The following is a 21,966-nucleotide window of genomic DNA, read 5'->3' as shown; positions in this document are numbered from 1 at the left end:
GAGAAATGTCATATCAATGGAGTTTTAATTTCATTTTTATTATTATGAAAATGTGTATCATCCTCCTTAATGGTTCAGGATCTTTTACATTTTTTCCTATAAATTGTTTGTGCATAACCCTAACTCATTTTTCTATAAAGTTGTTGGCTTTTTCTACTCTAATATTAGAAGTTCTGTTTATATATACATATATATATGAGATATTAACTCTTTGTTGTGAATTATTCACCTTCATTTGGGAAAATTTGTCTTTTGTCTTTTTACTATGCCTATAATATGTTTGCCACCTGATTGGTTATCTATCAATGTGTAAGAAACCACCCCAAAGCTTAGAGACTTAAAACAATTTATTATTCTCTCATGATTCTGAGGATTAACTGGGTTCAGCTGAGTGACTTTCTCTTAGATAATAGCTGGGTTGGAGCTCTCTGGACACTCAACTGGGTGGGAATAGAGACGATAACCTTCTCATTTACACATATGCCACCTCGCTGTTCCTCCACATGGATTCTTTCTCCTTATCTTAGTCAACTTGGACTGCTAACAGAATATTATAAATGAGGTGACTTAAATTTTTTTTACAGTTCTGTAGTCTGGGAAATCTAACATTAAAGTGCCAGCCAACTTGGTTCCTGGAGAAAGCCCTCCTTTCTGATTTGCGTATGGCCTTCCTGTCATTTTTATCCTCTCATGGCAGACAGAGAAAAAGTGTGAAAGCTCTCTCATGTCTCATCTTATAAGGACATTAGTCCCATCATAAAATTCCACCCTCTTTTGTATGGCCTTTTTCTCCAACAGGATAATTGGGTTTCTTACGTGACTGCTGATTTCCCAAATCAGAAGTCATCAGGTCTTCCTAAGGCTTGGAGATGATGTAACATCATTTCCACCACATCCTATTGGATAAAGCAAGTAATAGAATCAACCCAGATTCCATGCGGGATGGGCAGCACAAGAGTGTGAATCCCAGGGGATGTGGTTTATTAGGAGCATCTTTGGATTATAGATTCTGCATGATTTGAAGTTTGTTTTTGTTTGTAATAAAATGTATCTTTTTCCCTCTATTTTTTAAAAATTTTGAGTCCCATTTTCAAGTTTTATAGAAATTCACCCATGTTTTCTTTTAATACTCGTATGTCATTCTTGACATTTAACTTTCTGATCAATTTTAAGTACTTTTCTTGGGGTATGGTGTAAGGAATAGATCCATTTTCCCTTTATATGGCTTTTCTGTTATCATAATGCAGTTTTTACAAGTCTATCTTCCCCAGATATCAGAGGCAGCCTTCATCAAATACTAAACATGTATATGCAATTAGGTATAGTTATGGATGCTCTGGTTTTTTGTTTTGTTTTGTTTTTTAAAGATTTTATTTATTTATTTGACAGACAGAGACACAGCAAGAGAGGGAACACAAGCAAGGGGAGTGGGAGAGGGAGAAGCAGGCTTCCCACCGAGCAGGGAGCCCGATGTGGGGCTCGATCCCAGGACCCTGGGATCATGACCTGAGCCGAAGGCAGATGCTTAACGACTGAGCCACCTAGGTACCCCAGATACTCTGTTTTATTGGTCTGTTCATTTATATGCAAATGAAATACTATTTTATTATGAGTCTTTATTATATATATTTGATACTGACAGGGCTAGCCACCCTTCATTGCTCTTCTTTTTCTGGGATTTCCTGGCACAGTTGTTTTTTTTTTTTAAAGATTTTATTTATTTGACAGAGAGAGAGACAGCGAGAGCAGGAACACAAGCAGGGGGGAGTGGGAGAGGGAGAAGCAGGCTTCTTGCTGAGCAGGGAGCCGGATACCGGGCTTGATTCCAGGACTCTAGGATCATGACCTGAGCTGAAGGCAGACACTTTCCCGACTGAGCCACCCAGGCATCCCATTATTCCACATTTTGTGTATATTGGGACTCCTGGGTGGCTCAGTCAGTTAGGCGTCTGCCTTCAGCTCAGGTCATGATCCCAAGGTCCTGGGATCGAGCTGGGAGTCAGACTCCCTGCTCGGTGGGGAGCCTGCTTCTCCCTCTTTCCCTGCTTGTGTTCTCTCTCTTGCTGTATCTCTCTCTGTCAAATAAATAAATAAAAATCTTTTAAAAAGTTGTATGTATTTATGCTTTTGTCTTGATTTGGTTAGCTAATGATTTGTCTGCTTTTATTTTTTGATCAATTCTGTTTGTTTCTGTCCTTAAACTCATTACAACAAATTCAGTTGTCTTAACTAGAACTAATGCTTCCGTGGTTTCTTTTTCAGAAAGTTCTCCTGGTTATTATGGCCCAGGCTGCCATTTTAATTGCTCATGTCAGAACAATGGAGTTTACAATAGGTTTTCTGGAAGCAGTGAGTGCCTCCAAGGTTACCACGGAAGGGACTGTTAACGTGGTAAACAGAGATAATGAGTGGGCATTATGGTGTTGACAAGTTTTAAGCTTTAAAAAACTGCTTTAAATCATAAAAGTAATACATTCACATTACATAAAATTAGATAAACTGTTAGTGATTTAATGTATATTCGTACAATGGATTTCATATCTCTAATTTAAATTTGAGATACTGACAAATGCCATAATCAGTAATTAAACTTGTTCATTCTTTTTGTAACTCTTGTCCAAAAAACAATTCTCTGGTTCCATGATCATCTGGAATATACACAGCAGAGGAGTCAGCTGCCAGACTTTTTAAGCAAAGTTATTCTCCTTCTTCTGGCTGCCTCTAAGCAAAATATAGACAAGGAAGCTGTTTATTTTGTATTAATCTAGGCTTAACTCTGAAATGTCTGTTTTCAAGTTCTCCTTAAACATATTTATATCACTTATTCGTTTGGACTCAATATTTTCATCTAAATTAGGAAAAGGAGGAATTATACAATAATTTGTTTTAGGCATCAGGGATCCCTGATGGACAACAAAGTTAACAAATTAAGATGTGAGAGCTTAGGCTCTAGAGTTCGTTATATATGGCTTAAATCTGCCATATAAAAGATGTATAAACTACTAACTTCTGTAAGTTTCAGTTTCAACAAATGTAGAATGGGGATAAGAATAACACCTCCCTTAAAAGATTATCATCAGTACTAAATAAGAAGACACACGTAAGTATTTAGCACTGAGGCATGTGCAAAAGCTTGAAAAATATTAATTATTTAGAAGTAAAGAATTTTTTTAAGCTTCTGAAATAATATTAATGTTTAAAATTGTTCCCATGTCTACCAACTTGTTTTCAGGCTCTGGCAAACATATTTCACAGGAATAAATCTTATTAAGCCTTTTGAGGTTTAAAGTTCTTTTTTTTTTTTTTTTAAAGTTCTTTTTTTTTTAAGATTTTATTTATTTATTTGAGAGAGAGACAGATAATGAGAGAGAGAGCACAAGCAGGGGAGAGAGGGAGAAGCAGGCTCCCACTGAGCAGGGAGCCCAACATGGTGCTCGATCCCAGGACTCTGGGATCATGACCTGAGCCGAAGGCAGACGCTTAACCAAGTGAGCCACCCAGGCGCCCCTGAGGTTTAGAATTCTTACCAACTACTCTGAGGTTTCTTGGGTCAGAAAGTATGGAGCCAAACTTCTTGTGGTTTTTGTTTATCTGTTTGTTTTGTTTTCACAATTGGAGTAAGAGTACAAGAGAGGAGAAATGTATCTATTCAAGGCCCATTAATTTCATCTTACATGCAGTGGGTTATCAAGGAAGATTTTCAGCAGACAAGAGACATCACTCTAGTGAAACAAATCTGTAAAGTAGGTACATTTATTGATTATTGGGAAAAACAGTCATCAGTAGTTCTATGTGGGAAGTTATAATGAAAGTTTAGGATTTTAAAAATGTAAACTGGGATAAAAATGGAAATAAATAAGCAGAAAATTATTTTGGAAGAACAACTAACTGTATTAGGCAATTGATTTGGATATGGAGATGAGGAAAATGAAGGAATCAAAGTTGGTTCTAAAGTTCTAAGCCAGGGAGCCTAGAAGAATAATAGTATTATTTAGAGAAATAGAGAAGTTGAGCAAAGCAACATTTATGAGCTCAGTTTTATATATAATTAAAATAAAGGAGATAAAGAATAGGTGATTTTGGAAGGAAAACTTCCTTAATCCCCAAACCAGACAAAGAACCCCACTAACAAGAAGAATTACAGACAAATATGCCTGATGAACATGGATGCAAAACTTCTCAACAAGATGCTAGTTAATCAGATCCAACAGTACATTAAAAAGATTATTCACCATGACCAAATAGGATTTATTCCTGGGCTGCAAGGATGGTTCAATATCCACAAATCAATCAAAGTGATACTCTACATAAATTAAAGAAAGGACAAGAACCATATGATCCTATCAATAGATGCAGAAAAAAAAAGCATTTGACAAAATACAGCATCCTTTCTTGGTAAAAATCCTTAAAGTAATATGGATAGAAGAAATATACCTCAATATCATAAAGGCCATATACAAAAGGCACACAGCTAATATCATCCTCATTGGGGAAAAATGGAGAGCTTTACCTCTATGATCAGGAACAAGATAGGGATGTTCACTCTCACCACTGTTTTTCAACATAGTACTGGAAGTCCTAGCCTCAGCAATCAGACAACAAAAAATAAATAAAAGGTATCCAAATGAGCAAGGCAGAAGTCAAATTTTCACTCTTCACAGACATGACACTCTATGTAGAAAACCCAAACAACTTCACCAAAATATTGCTAGAACTGATAAAAGGGCTTCAGCAAAGTTGTAGGATATAAAATCAATGCACAGAAGGCTGTTGCATTTCTATATACTAATAATGGAAGCAGCAGAAAAAGAACTCAAGGAATTGATCCCATTTACAATTGTACCAAAACCCATAAGATACCTAGGAATAAACCTAACCAAAGCGGTAAAAGATCTGTACTCTGAAAGCTATAGAATACTTATGAAAGAAACTGAGGAAGACACAAAGAAATGGAAAAAGATTCCGTGCTCATGGATTGGAAGAGCAAATATTGTTAAAATGTCTATACTACCCAAAGCAATCTACACATTCAATGCAACCCCTATCAAAATAACACCAGCGTTTTTCAAAGAGCTGGAACAAACAATTCTGAAATTTGTTTTGAACCAAAAAAGACCCTGAATAGCCAAAGTAATGTTAAAGCAAAACAAAACAAAACAAAGCTGGAGGCATAATTCCAGACTTCAAGCTGTATTACAAAGTTGTAATCGTCAAGATAGTATGGTACTGGCACAAAAACAGACACATAGATTAGTGGATCAGAATAGAGAACCCAGAAATGGACCCTCAACTCTATGGTCAACTAATCAACAAAGCAGGAAAGAATATCCAATGGAATAAAGACAGTCTCTTCAACAGATGGTGTTGGAAAAACTGGATAGCAACATGCAAAAGAATGAAGGTGGACCACTTTCTTACACCATACACAAAAATAAATTCAAAATGGATGAAAGACCTAAATGTGACACAGGAAGCCATCAAAATCCTAGAGAACACAGGCAGCAACCTCTTTGACCTAGGCTGTAGCAAAGTTTTACTAGATATGTCACCTGAGGCAAAGGAAACAAAAGCAAAAATGAACTATTGGGGCTTCATCAAGATAAAAAGCTTCCGCACAGCAAAGGAACCAATCAACAAAACTAAAAGGCAGTCTATGGAATGGGAGAAGATATTTGTAAATGACATATCAGATAAAGGGCTAGCATCCAAAATCTGTAAAGAACTAATCAAACTCAACACCCAAGAAACAAAAAAAATCCAGTCAAGAAATGGGCAGAAGACATGAACAGACATTTCTCCAAAGAAGACATACAAATGGCTAACAGACACATGAAAAAAATGCTCAACATCAGTCACCATCAGGGAAATACAAATCAAAACCACAAGGAGATACCACCTCACACCGGTCAGAAGGGCTAAAATTAACAATTCAGGAAACTACAGATGTTGGTGAGGATGAAGAGAAAGGGGAACCCTCATAAAGTGTTGGTGGGAATGCAAACTGGTGCAGCCACTCTGGAAAACAGTATGGAGGTTCCTCAAAAAGTTAAAAATAGAACTAGCCTATGACCCACCAATTTCACTACTAGGTATTTATCCAAAGGATACAAAAATAGTGATTCAAAGAGGCACTTGTACCCCAATGTTTATAGCAGCAATGTCCACAATAGCTAAAATAGGGAAAGAGTCCAGATGTCCATCAACAGATGAATGGTTAAAGATGATGTGGTATATATATACAATGGAATATTACTCAGCCATCAAAAAGAATGAACTCTTGCCATTTGCAACGATGTGGATGGAACTAGAGGGTATTATGCTCAGCGAAATAAGTCAGTCAGAGAAAGACAAATACCATATAATTTCACTTATGTGGAATTTAAGAAACAAAATTGATGAACATAGAGGAAGGGAAGGAAAAATAAAATAAGATAAAAACAGAGAGGGAGGCAAACCATAAGAGACTCTTAACCAAAGGGAACAAACAGAATTGCTGGAGGGGAGGTGGGTGGGGGGATGGGGTAATTGGGTGATGGGCATTAAGGAGGGCACTTGATGTAATGAGCACTGGGTGTTATATGCAACCAATGAATCACTAAATTTTACCCCTGAAACTAATAATGTGCCTTAGATTAACTAACTTGAATTTAAATAAAATCTAAAAAAATAAAGGATAGTTGATTTTTCTGTGTTTTCAGTAATGATTATATAAGAACAAACAGAAGAAACCTTACACTGCATCTTCCTTTGTTATTTATTTTTTAAAGAGTTATAATGATATTAGAAAAAAGAAGAGGATATATTATATAAAATTTCCTTATCTCCTTTTGGTTTTACCTTCTTTTTCTTCTCCCGGATTATGAGTTTTTCTAATGTTTCAAGTAATCGATGCATGCTGGACAAATGTCATACACATGGAACCTAGGCAAAACCAACTCTAGAAGGGGGGTGGGGGACCCAGAGAGAGAAAGAAAGAGAGAGAGAACTAGAGAAAGGGAAGGAGGGAGGGACGGAGAGAGAATACGGATAATTGAGGGGTGAGGAAATTTCATCCCCTTCCCATTGGTGAGTGGTAAGTAGAGCCAAGAAAGCTCAAGATAGGAAATGGCAATCTTTTGTCTACCATCAAGCCTAGCTCTCACACACCTCTCACGGCAAATCCTCTCTCAGAGCATCTCTCTGGGCAGATGACAATTTCAGCCTTTAAAGAAATGCATTTGCTTGGATCACATGGTCTCTAAATGTACACCAAGTACTTCTTCTGATATTCTACCACAAAAATATTGATCATCTCCAACCGTGGAAGAGAAACTGGTTATACTGAACTTCCTAAAAACAATTCTATATTGTACTTTATGGGCCATCTAAGAAAATTTTCCAAATATTAAATTTCACTGACTTTAAAACTTAACTTCCTCATAATATGCTAACCTACTATATATTATATATACATCATATTCTCTGTTTTTTATTCCCTTTCTCCTTCTTCTCTTCCTCCCCTGCTTTTCTCATACCCACCTTTGTTGTACGTTCCCAGGACTTCAACTATCAAGAGTTGTATGAATCACTTTCCACAGAGACTCTTATTTACTTAAAGAATGTAATCGAAAAACCGTTCTCACTAAATTTTGCCTGAATCTGAAGTTTGAAAACATTGTTTTAGGTGTTTAGGGTATTGGAGGGTTTTGGTCAAGTCTTTGTAAGACTATAGCACATCATAGCAAATAAATTTTATCTACTTGAAGCTATTTTACATTTTCTTATGGATTTTTCTAGACTATTTGTACAGAACAGCATTTCATATATTCATTTATCTATATGACTAAACTATTGTCAATATTCATGTCCAAATAATTTTTTCTTGTTTTCCAATTCTTTGCTCTCATCTGTTTTTTTGGTCCTGGGGGAAAAAAATGACCTAGAGCAGGTCCTTTAATTTTCCCTTTAACTTATTCTTAAAACCAAAAAGCCTTTTAACATTTCCATTTTCTAGCGTGCCTTCCCAGATTTTATGGCTTGAATTGTGCTCACATCCGTGACAACAAAAATGGAGCCAGTTGTGACACAGCGAGTGGACAGTGCACTTGGCCAGAAGGTTTCCATGGCAGCCAGTGTGAAAAAGTTATAGCCAGGGCATTGTTAGGCATGTGGGAATTCTGCATGACTATGCGATCTTTCATTCTGAGGGCAAAAAATGTAAACTCAAATTGATAACATGGAATAATCACCTAAACTTCCGACTTGGACATTAAGGAGACAGGAATTCATTCTGTGCCAATATTGTGGTTGTTTCTGATTTTGTTGCTGATTGGTCAAAATGTTTTGCCTCCCATAAATGAAATTGTTTAATATCTCAAAACATCACTAAGCTCTTAGTCTTCAATGGGCAAAGAAGCTCCCTCTGAATGAAAAATATGTTATTAAATGTTTTTAAAAGACTGCATTGGGTTCAATGGTATTGAAGTAAGTATAAGAGCTTTATGAAAAAATATTTAAAAATGTGAATTAGGCATTTATCACAAGAAAGTAGTGGCAGCCATAAATGTGGATGAAGAGAGAGAGATGAGAATTTGGGCTACTCAGTTTGATAAGATATTATAAAGCCCTAAAAGACTGATCAGCCTAATTCAAAACAGTGCCAAACTACATGGTGCTCAGTAAACAACTCTAAGTCCAATTTTCCTCTATATCATGTACACTCCTGTGCCTATGATTACAGCAACCATGATATAATGATAATAATTTGACTTTATGTGAACCAAAGTTATTGCCTTTTAAAAAGATTTATATATTAGTCCCATACCATATCCTCATATGTCACTAGAATCTTACATATAATATTTCTTGTCCATCCTTTATTCATTTATTATTTAGTGATTCAATAATATGGACTTGTTATGTGCCTCTTTCTGCATTAAATTCTGGGAATCTAGCAGAAAACATGGAGCTTACAGTCTTCTGAGGAGGTACACAATAAATAACATTTTAAGGAAAAACATTAAAATACACTTAGCTAGTAGACTCAGTCTCCTTCCTTAAATTCCTATCTTCAAAAAGCTTACACACATTCTAACAGATACAAACCATTGTCGAAATAAATCCATTTTAAGACCTGATGTGAAATCATGTATACAAGGCAGCCGCTTTCTGAGAATTCCAAAATTTCCCTCTCATCTTTTGACCAACAAATATCATTTTACCACCCCACTTTGCTACCCGGGACTTCATCTTGAGGAAACTTATCTTTAATCTCACTCTATGTGCATCAGTGAAAGCTCAAAGGGTTAAATTTTCAGCATTTCTCTTTCCTTGATAGAGTGTCCACCTGGAATGTTTGGAGTCAATTGCCATCCACTTTGTGACTGTGAACGAGAAAGCTCCTGCCACCCAGTAGCTGGAAAATGCTTCTGTCCACCTGGGAAAATCGGAGCCAGGTGTGATGCTGGTATGAACCAAAGCACCTCATGATGTTCCTCTGATTCATGGGTTACACGGAGATATATAGACATTTCAGTACTAAAAACATGACTCAATTAGAGAACATCACCCCACCACTGCTTGTCACCTTGCTTTAGTATGATTAATCGGGGTATGTAGCTTTTCCATCACAGGCACCCCAAACCAGCACCATGACTAAGAGAGGACACATTGTAAGTACCTCTGAGTGATGCAGTTAAACACCCTGATCACAACAGGTATTCAGAGAAATAACTAAAATTAAGACAATTAAGGTACAATCCAGATAGTATTCTTGAGAACCAAGTTCCCACCTATTCATTGTAAATTGAGATTTATCTTTTTTTTTTATTAGGTTATGTTAGTCACCATACATTACATCATTAGTTTTTGATGTAGTGTTCCATGATTCATTGTTTGCGTAGAACACCCAGTGCTCCATTCAATCCGTGCCCTCTTTAATACCCATCACCAGGCCAACCTATCCCCTCACCCCATCCCCTATAGAACCCTCAGTTTAAAAAAAAAGAAGAAGAAGAAGATAGCAGGAAGGGAAAAATGAAGGGGGGGGAAATCGGAGGGGGAGACGAACCATGAGAGACTATGGACTCTGAGAAACAAACTGAGATTTATCTTTTATTGTCCTTTCCATTCACAAGAAGAATGACCTAGAATGTAAATTCTAAATCCCCAGGGACTCTCTTAAAAAGAGGAGAAAGTAGATTGAATTGACTCATCTCTTGCTATTTGACTTAATGGATGCTTACTAGATGAAAAGGTTTTATACATTTCACAATAGCCCTGAATGTCTGTCCCTGCCACAGATTATGACCCAAAGTAGAGCGTTTAATCTCAGAATTTACTTTCCTCATTGCCAAAAAGAAGGGTTGAGGTTACATATTGCTAAAATCATTTCCAGCACTAATCTATGATTCTTTAACTTGGAATCTCAATGATGCTGAGAAAACCAGCCCAATCTCCCCCACCCCACCTTGCTTCTGAGAAATAGCAATAAAAGCTACTTTTTTTTGAATGCCTGGCCCCATCTTAAACACTTTGCTTGCATTCATTTAATCCTTACCACCACTTTATGAGGTTGTTGCTATTTTTATTACTATTGGACAGATGAAGAAGCTGAAGCACAGACAGGTAGTATGTGGCAGAACCAAGATTTGAACCCAGGCAGACAATCTGGTTGCAGATTTTGGGTTATGCGATTAGGGGACAATACTGTATGTGTGAGTATCTATATATAAGCCAGAATAAGGAACCTCCAGTAGCTCATCAAGGGTGTTATATCCTTTCCTAGCTTTTTTTCTTCCCATTTTATAGACTTTTAGAATAAGGTTAAAGGGTTATGAATACTGACTTGGAACCTTATGGCATCTTCCAACTCAGGAGCTTATTGATCTGGACATTGCTTTTTTGCAAAGCTGCTTCATTTAAATATCTAATCTTTGTGTTTCACTGTACTATAAGCTTCTAAGTTGAATCAGTGTTTATTTATCTTTTATTTGTCTTTTAGAACAAGGTCTAGCACATGATAGTCTGTAGCAAATTTTTGTTGAAGAAATTCTGCCTTCTCTTCTCAACATTCTTCATGGAGCCATGGTAGACAAAAGTACCTGAACCTTGCCATATCTAAACTAAATATGTCAGAATAAACATCTACATGACACCTTGGTGAAGCCACAGTAGCCATGTCACCAATGAAATGCTCAATAAAGACAGAACCCTTATAGCATTTGTGGTTTCATCTAAATACTGAAGAAAACCACCAGTGTTTATTGAATGTATATTATGTGCCAAGCATTTTAATTTATGCTTTACAGTCATCACCATTTCCATTTCATAGATGAAGGAACTAAAGCACAAAAAGATTAAGAACTTGCCCAAGGTTACACAGCTAGTAATGATAGAGTGGAGATTTGAAAGAGAAAACCTGGGTCCAGAGTCAGACTTTAACATCCCCACTAAGTTACCACTCAAGGGAAAGAAAGGAATAGGAATTGCTTTTGGTTATCTATTTACATTGCCTAATATGCCTTGTCCATTAACCACAGGTGGCTGTTTAATTTAAATTTGGTTTGATTTACAATTCACTTCAGTCACGCATTACATTTCAAGTGCTCAGTGGCCACATACAGCTACGGTATTTGACAGTGCAGTACAGAACATTGTCGTCTTTGCAGAAAATTCTATTGGGCAGCACTCAGCAGTGGGGCTTAACACTAGCCACTAAACCAGGAGAGCTGATGGACAGGCTGGAAATTAAAGCCTCATCTATGGACTTTCTTTGGACTAAATTCCTGTATCACATAGGCTCTTTCATCCACAAGTAAATCACCACGTGACAATGGATCATGTGTATTAATGTGTCCATTCTCAGTGGGCACCTCAAGGCCCCTCTTGTCATGGGCTCTTTGGGGGCACCCACAGCCTCCACAGATGTACTACAGGGTCTTTTATTTGCATTTTTATTTTCAATTAGGCACAGTTCATCTGTGATATTAACTGTGAGCAGCTGTGTCTATGCGGGCGCTATAAAGATAAAAGACCTCATTTTAATTTGAACTCTGGTAAAGGACCTATTAAACAGCCATAATGTTAATTCATAAAAGAATGTAACAGCTTTTTATTGGATTATTTCCCCACCCTCTTGGCAAATTAACATTTGCAGACATTCAAACAGATGTCTTAAATACACATCGTTATTAACATGAAAATGTGGTATTTTTATAAATTAAAATCAGATTCTGAACTGCTCAGGAGAGATCCTGATTCATAACTCCTTTTCAAACAAGAACACTAGGTCTTACCACCAAACTAAGTAATCCTCCCACACACTGGGCAGAGGTGGGTGTGTTAGCTTAAATTTGAAATAACACATAATTCTTTTTTAATTTTATAAAGCCTGAAGTTTTAAAGAAGAGATTCATTTCAGAGCAGCATTTGCATATCCTCCAAAGCTCCTTTTACCTACCTGTTGTACCTTCATTTAGGAAGGAGTTGAATTACTGCTTAGTAATTAGTAAAAGTAACTAATTGCAAAATGGATTTCTAAGTCTCCATTCATATCATATTTAAAATCTAGTTAATTAATTGAGACAAGAGAGCTAAACCACCTCTTAACCAATCTTCATTGTCCAAGAGAGAAAAAAATTCAACTGCTTATGATAAATTTAGGTTGAATCTCCAAACAAGCAAAGAGAATTTTGAGGCAATAGGGAAATATTTAACAAAATTTTGCCCACAGACTCAGAATTTGCTCTAGTATCTGTATCTTCATATTTATAATTATATATATATATACACACACACATGCATATATAATTTTTTCTAAATTTTCCACTTTGCAGCTCTCTAATTTTTTTTTAATTTTTTATTTTTAAAAGATTTTATTTATTTATTTGAGAGAGAGAGAGAGAGCACACACGGAACAGGGGGAGGAGCAGAGGGAGGTGGGGAAAGAATCTCAAGCAGACTCCCCACTGAGCATGAAGCCTGACTCGGGGCTCCATCTCATGATCCTGAAATCATGACCTGAGCCGAAACCAAAAGTCCGCCGCTTAACCGACTGAGCTCCCAGGCACCCCAGCTTTCTAATTTCTTATTTGGGCTTTCTTCTCTCTATATATACACTTGATACCTTGTCTTTCTACATAGTAGTGCAAAATGATGAATGAGCAGTAGATGAGAACTTAGAAATCCAGTCCTGCTATTAACCTGGGATATAACATTTAAGAAGGTTTCTTAAGCCATAGCAAACCTCAGTTTATCTGCCTCTAGAATGAGAGAGCTTATCTCACGGCCTTGCCTACCTCACAAGTGTTTGTTAGGACCAACTGAAATAATGTATTAGGAACCAATTTGTAAACCACATAGAGCTAGGTAACTGTTATTATTGCAAGTTAAATTTCTCCGGTCCTTAGATATTGGTAAATTGAATTAATTCCTAGTCTTGCCTGAGTGACTAGGAAATATGAACCCATTTCCTGTTTCCATGGGCTGGGCTGGGTGGGACTTTCTCCCTCAACTCACAGTCCTTCAGAGACAGAACCTGTTAATTCTCTGCTAATTCTCTACCGGATTTCAGACTAATACCAACCAAGCACCCAGGCTGGGGTGTGATGTTTGCGTTACCCCTTTAGTCCATGTTTAGTTATTTTCATAAAGCTAACACTTCTTATCCCTTCCCTTTATTTCTCTGCCAATTGCAATCACAATGCAATTCAATTTAAAGATAGTTATATCCCTATAGTACCTATAGCAGGATTTTGTGGAGTTAGGTACACAGGGGATCTATGGTCCTTTTGACATATTTTAAGAGATGAAAGAGTTGAATTTAAAGCCATTTCATTTTCAACAACATAAGCTCAAATAATTGTGTTTTCAACCTAAAGACAAATTTCATATATTGTGTATTCTGAATGAGTGTTGCCTTGTTCTGACCTCAAGACAACTAATCCATTTTCCCTGGATCCCTCAGAATGCCACTGCTATAAGCTCTATTGAATAATCTAATTCTGAGAAGGCACTTTAAAAATCTACGTTGCTGTCCTGCCTTCTCCTCTTTTCAATTTTGTCACTAACTTCCTTGACACTCCCAGCTTCCTCCTGTTTTCCATTAAAGTCCTTTTATTATATAACATTCTAGTATGGGAAAACCAGAATTTTTTACAAATCTATCATTATCTATTCAGTTCCAAGAAAGAGTAGTAAAAAGACTGTGATAAAAAAAAAAAAAAAAGCACATTTGAATTGCCTTTGTTTTTATTTTTACCTCACAGAATGCAGGTCAGGCCACTATGGACCTCCCGGTGCTCAGAAGTGCCTGTGTATCCACAGAGCTCACTGTAACCCTCCTCATGGGAGCTGCACTTGCCCCTCGAAGAGAATGTGTCCAACCTGTGAGGAAAATGATTTGGACAATCCTCAGTAACCGAATAGCTTTTCAGTGGGTGAATAGAATTTTGCCAGGGTTCACCCATGGTTCATTATCTTAACTTTGGCAGAGAAATGGATTTACTCAACTATCTTCAGCCCAACTGCGCCTGTTGTGAGGTGAAAAACAGGACGTCTCAACTTTATGGCTTCCAAGCATAAGTTCCTGTCTCTAGGCTACCCTTCCTAACTGCCTTTTGCTGAAGAACATGCCCAAGGAAAAGAGAATGTTTTTTCAAGATCCCAATCATAGTAACATTTTGGACTAATAAATAAAACTCTCTCTTTTTTTTATATGCACAGGCGGTATTTAAATTTGGAAGTAAGAACTGCTTTTCAGTTCAGGTTGGACTGCACTGAAATATTCACACCTATTCACTGAAGACCTCAGTGGCTATTAAGTAGCTGGATCCTCTTTAGAAATGTCTAGAATTTCATCTATTTATTCTCAGTATCCTGCTTCACAGCTAAGTCTGCTTCAGATTGTTAATGTATTGAATTTCAAACATGATTTTTGGTGTGGGAGACTATTCAGTCTTTCGCCACATAAAAATCAGTGTAAAAGTATGACGTGCACACTTATAATGAATCATCAAAATGTTTAGTGGTGTTATCCCCATCACTGGTCAGCAGACAGGAAAAAAGTGAGCATAGTGATTGAGGCAAGTTCTTTGCCAGCTCTGGGAGACACGGATTTCCCATAGCATAGGGCCTGCTGGGAATCAGGTTTTTAATCCATATGGGTAAGCTTCACCCAAATTGCTCATCATTCAGGTTGGCTCTACAGCTATTTGTAAGCATGAGCCCTGTGATAAGCCCAGGAAAGATCCAACGATAAATATGATTGTATTTCTTGCTCTCAAGTAGTTTATGAACATCTAAAACTTGAAATTACTGGTTAATTCACATTAAAAAGAACAATTTTCTTGATTGGAAATGTTACTCATGTTATCCATGTTTTATTGGGATAAAAATAGAAAATATTAAAGTTATATGACTAGACATTTGACTTACGTATAACGTCTAGAGTAGTTTTTTTAAAAAGATTTATTTATTTATTTGAGAGAGAGCGGGGCGGGGGAGGGGCAGAGGGAGTCTTAAGCAGACTCCATGTTGAGTGTGGGCTGAGGGTGGAGACCCACATGGGGCTCAATCTCATGACCCTGACATCAGGACCCTGAGATCATGACCTGAGCCGAAACCAAGAGTCGGCTGCCCAACCGACTGCCACACCCAGGTGTCCCTAGAGTAACTTTTAAATCAAAACTAATTTAAGATAGAATTGACTGAAGGATTTATACAAAATACTTGGTGTTAACAATTCAGTATGGTTTCTGATCTTAACATTTCCTATATCTCAGTACACTTAACAGATATAGAGCATTCCTATAATAGGCAGCCATGCCAAATTTAATGTTTTTAAATTATATTAAGGGCTTGATAAGTAACTTTTTAAGAGATTACTCTTAAATTTGGTTTAGTCTTAAAAGAGTCATGATCTTACCTTTTTTTCTCTATCTACAGTATTTAGAATTAAAGTTTTATGGTTATATTTAAATTCATTTAAACGGTTTTTATCAAGTCAATAAACTATGAGTATTCTGAGTACTTGCTCATTTTCCTTACCTTTTTTTTTTTTTTAAGCTTCTCTCAGCTATTCCCATCTGACCTGCAAAGAGAATAAGATGTATAAAAGCAGCATTCTCTCTTGGACTTCCACCCACCGCTGCAGTCCCTTCATTTTGAGACTTAAAAAAAAAAAAAAAAAAACAGTGACTGCCGAGAAAAGAATAAAGAAACCAGGTTTTTCTTCCTTACTAGAGATGTTATCTCCTATTAAGGCAGACAAGAAACTCTAGATTTGGCAGGGGAAAAAAAAGAGTAAGATTTCTTTTGTTGAATTTGTTTCCTTATGTATTGCTTAACTTTTTATAAATGAGAAGCCATGTGTAAGATGTGAAGCACAGTTCTTGGCAAATGTCGGGCGGCCCATATATTATCTCCTTTCACCCCCTTTTCCACCCCAAGCTATAAAGCAAATTATGAGAGTGGGCAAGCAAAGTCAAAGTATGTGCCTGTCCTTGCACTATCCCATGACCCATTAGACTAATTGATTTTCACTTTCCTCCTTATCCTAGTCAACAGGAACTAATGCAAGGGACTGTAGCCCCATTTCTTTACAAATTCTTTTTAGGATGTCTTTCATATCAAAAAAGAAAATAGAGAAATGTTTAAAGTCCAGAATGTTTCCATTTTACCTTGGGTCCCCTTGAAAAATCTTGATTCAAGTGGTACCCTGCAAAAGTTAATAGTCATAGGGTAAGTCATCCCTCCAAAAAGTCATCCAGTCCTCTGCTTGAGGACACTAGCAGATGTCTGAAAATCATTACAGGGAATGCCATTTCATTTGTGGACCAACATATACTAAATGTGAATCATAAATAATTTAATAGCAAGAAAATTCTGTTTTAGGGCACCTGGGTGGCTCAGTTGGTTAAGCGACTGCCTTCGGCTCAGGTCATGATCCTGGAGTCCCAGGATCGAGTCCCGCATCGGGCTCCCTGCTCAGCGGGGAGTCTGCTTCTCCCTCTCCCGCTCCCCCCTCTTGTGCTCTCTCTCTCTCTCTCACTCTCTCTCTCAAATAAATAAATAAAATCTTTTAAAAAAAAAAGAAAATTCTGCTTTAGATTGAGAAAATCATATAACTGAATTTTAAAATTCATTTTTTAACAATTGCCATGTTAGAATGCTTCACATTAAGAAAATAATCTATAATGACCCACATTTCTGAACAAATAAATAAAGCATATTTTTTACTTTTATAAGGATTTACCTGAGCTTTCTACGTAAAAGAGCTGCTCAGGCAGAGTAAAGGGAGATTTGCCTTCCAAGAAATAATTTGCACAAAATTTTAAAGAATTCAACTATTGTTTAAAATGAAGCATGATTTACTAAGCATACCCTCTCTAAACTAAAGTCCAATGTCAAATTAGAATCATTGTCATTGGGAAGAATAATTTATATTACTCCTCTTATTTTTCCTCCCTATATAATTTGCCCTTTGAATGAAGAAATGCTGACCCCAAAATGAAATTTATCCACCCATAATACCCCTTTACAAAAGTGCTTATGCTGTGATGGTTCAGGCTCTTTCCCTTGAAATGCAAGATCAGAGTGGGGATTATTATGCTTTTCTGCAATAATATAGCTCAAGTTTAAAGAAAAGGGAGCAGATGTATGGAAGCGTGCTGGCTAATTTGGAGTTTCAATCTAACATGCCTGGGATATACCATTTCAGTTTAACACCTAACTTCCCCCTACTCTTTCTAACTTCTACACTCATTTATTGAGTTTTCCAGATGAGACAGCTATTTGACACAGGTTAAATTATTTTTAGAGAACTTGGAAATCATTCCAAGAGTTAGTGGCAAGAATGGCATTTCCTTTGTTAGAAATAGCAACGAAGGTTTGCCTTCTCCTGGGCCTCTTTCACCTTGGTTTCTCCAGGACCTGGTAATACAGATGTAGCAAGAATTTAAAAAAGCATTTTGATTAAGTGAACAAATAATAGCAACTGTCTACACTCTAGGAGTTATGTATGCAATTCAGTTGAAATAACTTTTCATGTTTCTATAATAGAAAAAAAATCAAAGTAGCTGAGCTTTTAAAATAGATTTCAAAGTGATTCCAAAGTTTTGACCATTTTTAGCTAATCATGTGGAAACTATGTTTTATTTTTCTTGCTTATATTTTGGTTTTTCTAAATAAAAAAACACAAAATCCAATAATTAAAGTCCAAGAAATATATTTAAAAGCAGTGGATACCTCTTTTTTATATTCTTCCAAATACATACTCTTTCATCTTTAAATCCTTTATCAGGATTGCATGAAACACCATTTAATCATTTGTCATTTTAATATTTATGCACAAATAGCTCAAATTTCAAAGAAAATTAATTTAAATAATGAATATTAACATTTTAATGAATATTCTTCCAATATATCTTTAAAATACAGAGAAAGTTTAATAATAATGCCTCCACTTAAAAAGAACATAAGGCTATCTCTGAAGTACAATTTTATTGCCCAGACTTCAGGAGAAAAATTCAGCAATAGTCCATCAGACAAAAAAATTCATGTAAAGAATTGATTATTAAGTAATTAAGTGTTGACAATATTGGTCTCTTGAAATGTAGGGTATTGGTTTGTGAATAAAATTCCATATGTAGAATTTGGATGGATATGGTAGCAAACAATTAACATGAATAATGAACTTGTGACTTATTAGACATCTAAATGTTCAATTGGTGATATTTTGAATAATTTATTAACTGAGAAGTACCTTCATTAGTGTCATTCTTTAACCATTGCCTAAAAAGCAACTTTCTGTATTTTAACTCTATCTTGAACTTCCTAACTCACTCAAAAGTATTTATTAAGTGTCTACAACACTAGATACTGTTAGAGACATGAAAAAAAACAGTGGTGAACAAGAAGGATGTGTTCCCTGCTTTCATAAACTTATAGTCTAGTAGTCTACATGAGCCAACAAGAGCCATGGTTTTTCAACATTCTTAGCTTTGCAGTGAGTTTTATAGTTCATCAATCCTTTTATAGTTCACTAATCCTTTGCTAAGTCTATTTCTCACAAATTTGTTAATTCTCCTATATTAATACACACTTTGATAAGTCAAATGTATTCCACCTAACCTTAAAAATCCACACAGCAGATTTTACTCTTAATGCCACTACAGGAAATGAAATATTTTTTTTTAAAACTTGTGAAATACCATTTTACATTTATAGAACACTGTATTATTTTTTGCCATGTAAAATGGAAGTATACTTTCAAATATGTTATTGCAACTCGAATGGCATGGGGATTGAGGTAGTGGAAGTAGAAGGAAAAAAAGAGTATTTCTCTCATTCTGAAAACTGTCATATCTGTTCAACATCTACCACTGCCTTCTCTCTTGGTCAAGAGAGTGTTTCCCAGTGATAGAGAAGGGTTTTTATATGTTTCCAACAATCTGGTTTGGTTACAAAGCAAGTAATTCTCTCAAGCATTAAAAAAAATCTTGCTATTTTAGGGGTGCCTTAAAACAAGGTTACATGATTTATTTTGTTTATATTGTGGCAAAATACACACAATGTAAAATTCACTGTCTTCACCATTTTTAAGTGTACAGTTCAGTGGCCTTCAGTATATCCACATTGTTTTGTTGTAATCATCAAGGAATTTTTCTTTTCCTATAGGAAGAATTCACTGATGCCAATTGAGTAACACGTAGAGAGTCTTCAGTACAAGTTATTGGTCTACTTAAATGACTTAACTCACATACAGCCTGCGCTTAGGAAAGTTTTCATATCCTATAAACACTTTGGTTATTTGAAAGTATACTTTCTATAAGGGTCTTCTCATTTGCAAGGCATTCTGAAGCAAAGGCATTTTTCACATTTAAACAATAATACTTTTTCTAGGGATGCAGTGACTAGAAGACCAATCATTTTTCACTATGCTATCAGAGTTGTAGCTCATCCACTTTATTATATTTCTAAACATGCTGGGAAAAAAATTACACAATCAGCAAATTCATTGGGCTCTATGAAATATTAATCAAACTTATAATTTCGTTTTGGACAACCCTCATGAATTTCCGAGATTTTGTACCCTTTTCCTATACTTGCTCCCTGGACTGCACTCTGGCCTTGAGGCTATACCAAAGGGATGGTATCGAGGCTCCCAAAGTCTTGAGGCCGCTTGCAGTGCGTCCCAATGAGTATTCCACGGAATGAAAATTCACAGCATTTAGTAAGAAGAAAAGGGGGAAGAGGGAGAATTGCTTGGGTCTTAGAATAAAAAACAACACTAACAACTAGGAAATTCTAGTTTTCTAATTTCTTAAACAGAAATAAATAGTAGACTCAACTTCAATACTTGTTAGGAACTCTAATATCCCGTTGTGATTTGTGAATTTTCAATAGAACAGACATAGTATGTAAAGAATTCTGAATTGTTTAACTAGGAGTTCCTTTCTTCAGGAGTGTTTTGAAAAACTAGCATCCCAAGGAACACCTTTTGTGAAAAATGAGAATAAATATATAACCGAGTGATCCCTCAGAAACATCCTTGGTCTGTATACCCTGATCACACATTTTTATGGTGTTTCTAGTAATTGCCTGAGAGAATTCTGAGCAAGGCCTATATTACTTTATAGTTTCCCATGGATTTGCTGTGAGTATTTCTCAAAAGGGAGCTTTGGAAATGCAAAGTAAAATGTTGATAAAGCTCTTTTAAAGAGGTCTTCCTTTCTTGCTTGTCTGATTCATATGAGACATTGAGTAAATACTTTTTTAAACATTAAAGACAATTAGGAAGATGTGAAATAAATTGTATTCTTTTTAAATAAAATACTATAAAAGTTTTATAGGAATATGTATTAGAAAATAAAAGACCAAAGTTTTACTAACATCTGGGCATTTTATAGTATTACATACCATATTTTGAATAACCCCTGGGGATTATTTAAATTATTTAAAAATTCCAAAGAGAATGTTTAGTAGTGCACTGGAATGAATATAATTCCTTTTTGAGAATCACTAAATGGTTACATGAGTTGTTGTCATGTCATAATTGAAGTGTGTAAATTCTAATAATACTAGAGTTATTATGATCTAAGTATTATTCGCTAATGATCTTTGTATCATTTATTAAGTGCTTAACATAAATTATCTCCAGCTCTATGTGCACACACACACACACACACACATACACACACACACAAAGACCTACGTATGTTGTTGGTAAAATGTTATGGAGAATTTCCTTTTGGATTATATATTTAAGATATCTTTGGTTTAAACTGTATTTAAAATTCCAAATTATTACAAATGAATGTACACAGTGTAGCATTCAGAAAAATCATCTTTCTCACTAACAAAAACCTCCAGTAACACATGACTTTGACACATATATTTAAATTTTAAAACTAGTAAATAGTGGTATGGATCAGTTCACATGGGATCAGGCTAAAATAACCCTCTATTCATAATATGAGATCTAACTCGTATGTTAGATGTCAGAAGAGCAACCAGAACAAGGGAGAGGCACTTAAACAGAGTAGAGGATCTTGCATTACTTGGAATCATAGAAACACAGAATTGGAAAATACCTGAAAGCCCCTCTAGTCTTTTTGTTTATAGGCAAGGAAACTGAGGCTCCGAGAAGTGGGTCCCACAGTGAATACATCACAGAATGAAGACTTTCTTGTGTCTTTCATCTTTTGCTTTTTGATTATTGCCTTTTCTGAGACATTTGAGAAATTCTTTTGGCTAGAAGGGTCAGTGAACTTTGCTTTACAAAAATCCCTTTGAATTCTAGCTGTAGTATCACAGAACTTCCAAATCTGCAGTGTCCCCCTTTTTTGGATATTCACTCTGTATCTAGGAGCAGTAGTTAAATACAGATCTAAGGAATTGAAGCTGATAAGAGGTTCATGGTCCTAATGGTTTCACTGTGTTCCAAGAAAAACAATCTGAATTTTAAAGGTTTTTATATAATCTTCA

The 21,966-nt window shown here is 35.9% G+C and overlaps 1 protein-coding gene across 13 annotated transcripts in view; it reads left to right on the top strand.

Moving 5' to 3' along the window:
- LOC116634082 (EGF-like and EMI domain-containing protein 1) overlaps positions 1–21,966 on the top strand; it is a 649,939-nt gene that overhangs the window by 603,142 nt on the left and 24,831 nt on the right. For 11 of the 13 annotated variants that reach the window (XR_004299846.1, XR_004299848.1, XR_004299851.1 and 8 more), the window contains one exon: positions 9,317–9,445. The exons of 1 other annotated variant lie outside the window; for it this stretch is intronic. The gene's annotated coding sequence lies outside the window, so the exon portion shown is untranslated. Of the gene's footprint in view, positions 1–1,389; positions 1,424–9,316; positions 9,446–21,966 lie in introns of those variants that run through there. One more of the 13 variants, XR_004299853.1, reaches the window with a different exon arrangement.

This window comes from Phoca vitulina, unplaced genomic scaffold (assembly GCF_004348235.1).
Source record: "Phoca vitulina isolate PV1807 unplaced genomic scaffold, GSC_HSeal_1.0 scaffold8, whole genome shotgun sequence".
NCBI classification, from domain to species: Eukaryota; Metazoa; Chordata; class Mammalia; order Carnivora; family Phocidae; genus Phoca; species Phoca vitulina.
The sequence above is the reverse complement of the archived record's forward strand: the minus strand, read 5'-3'. Positions and strand labels throughout refer to the sequence as shown.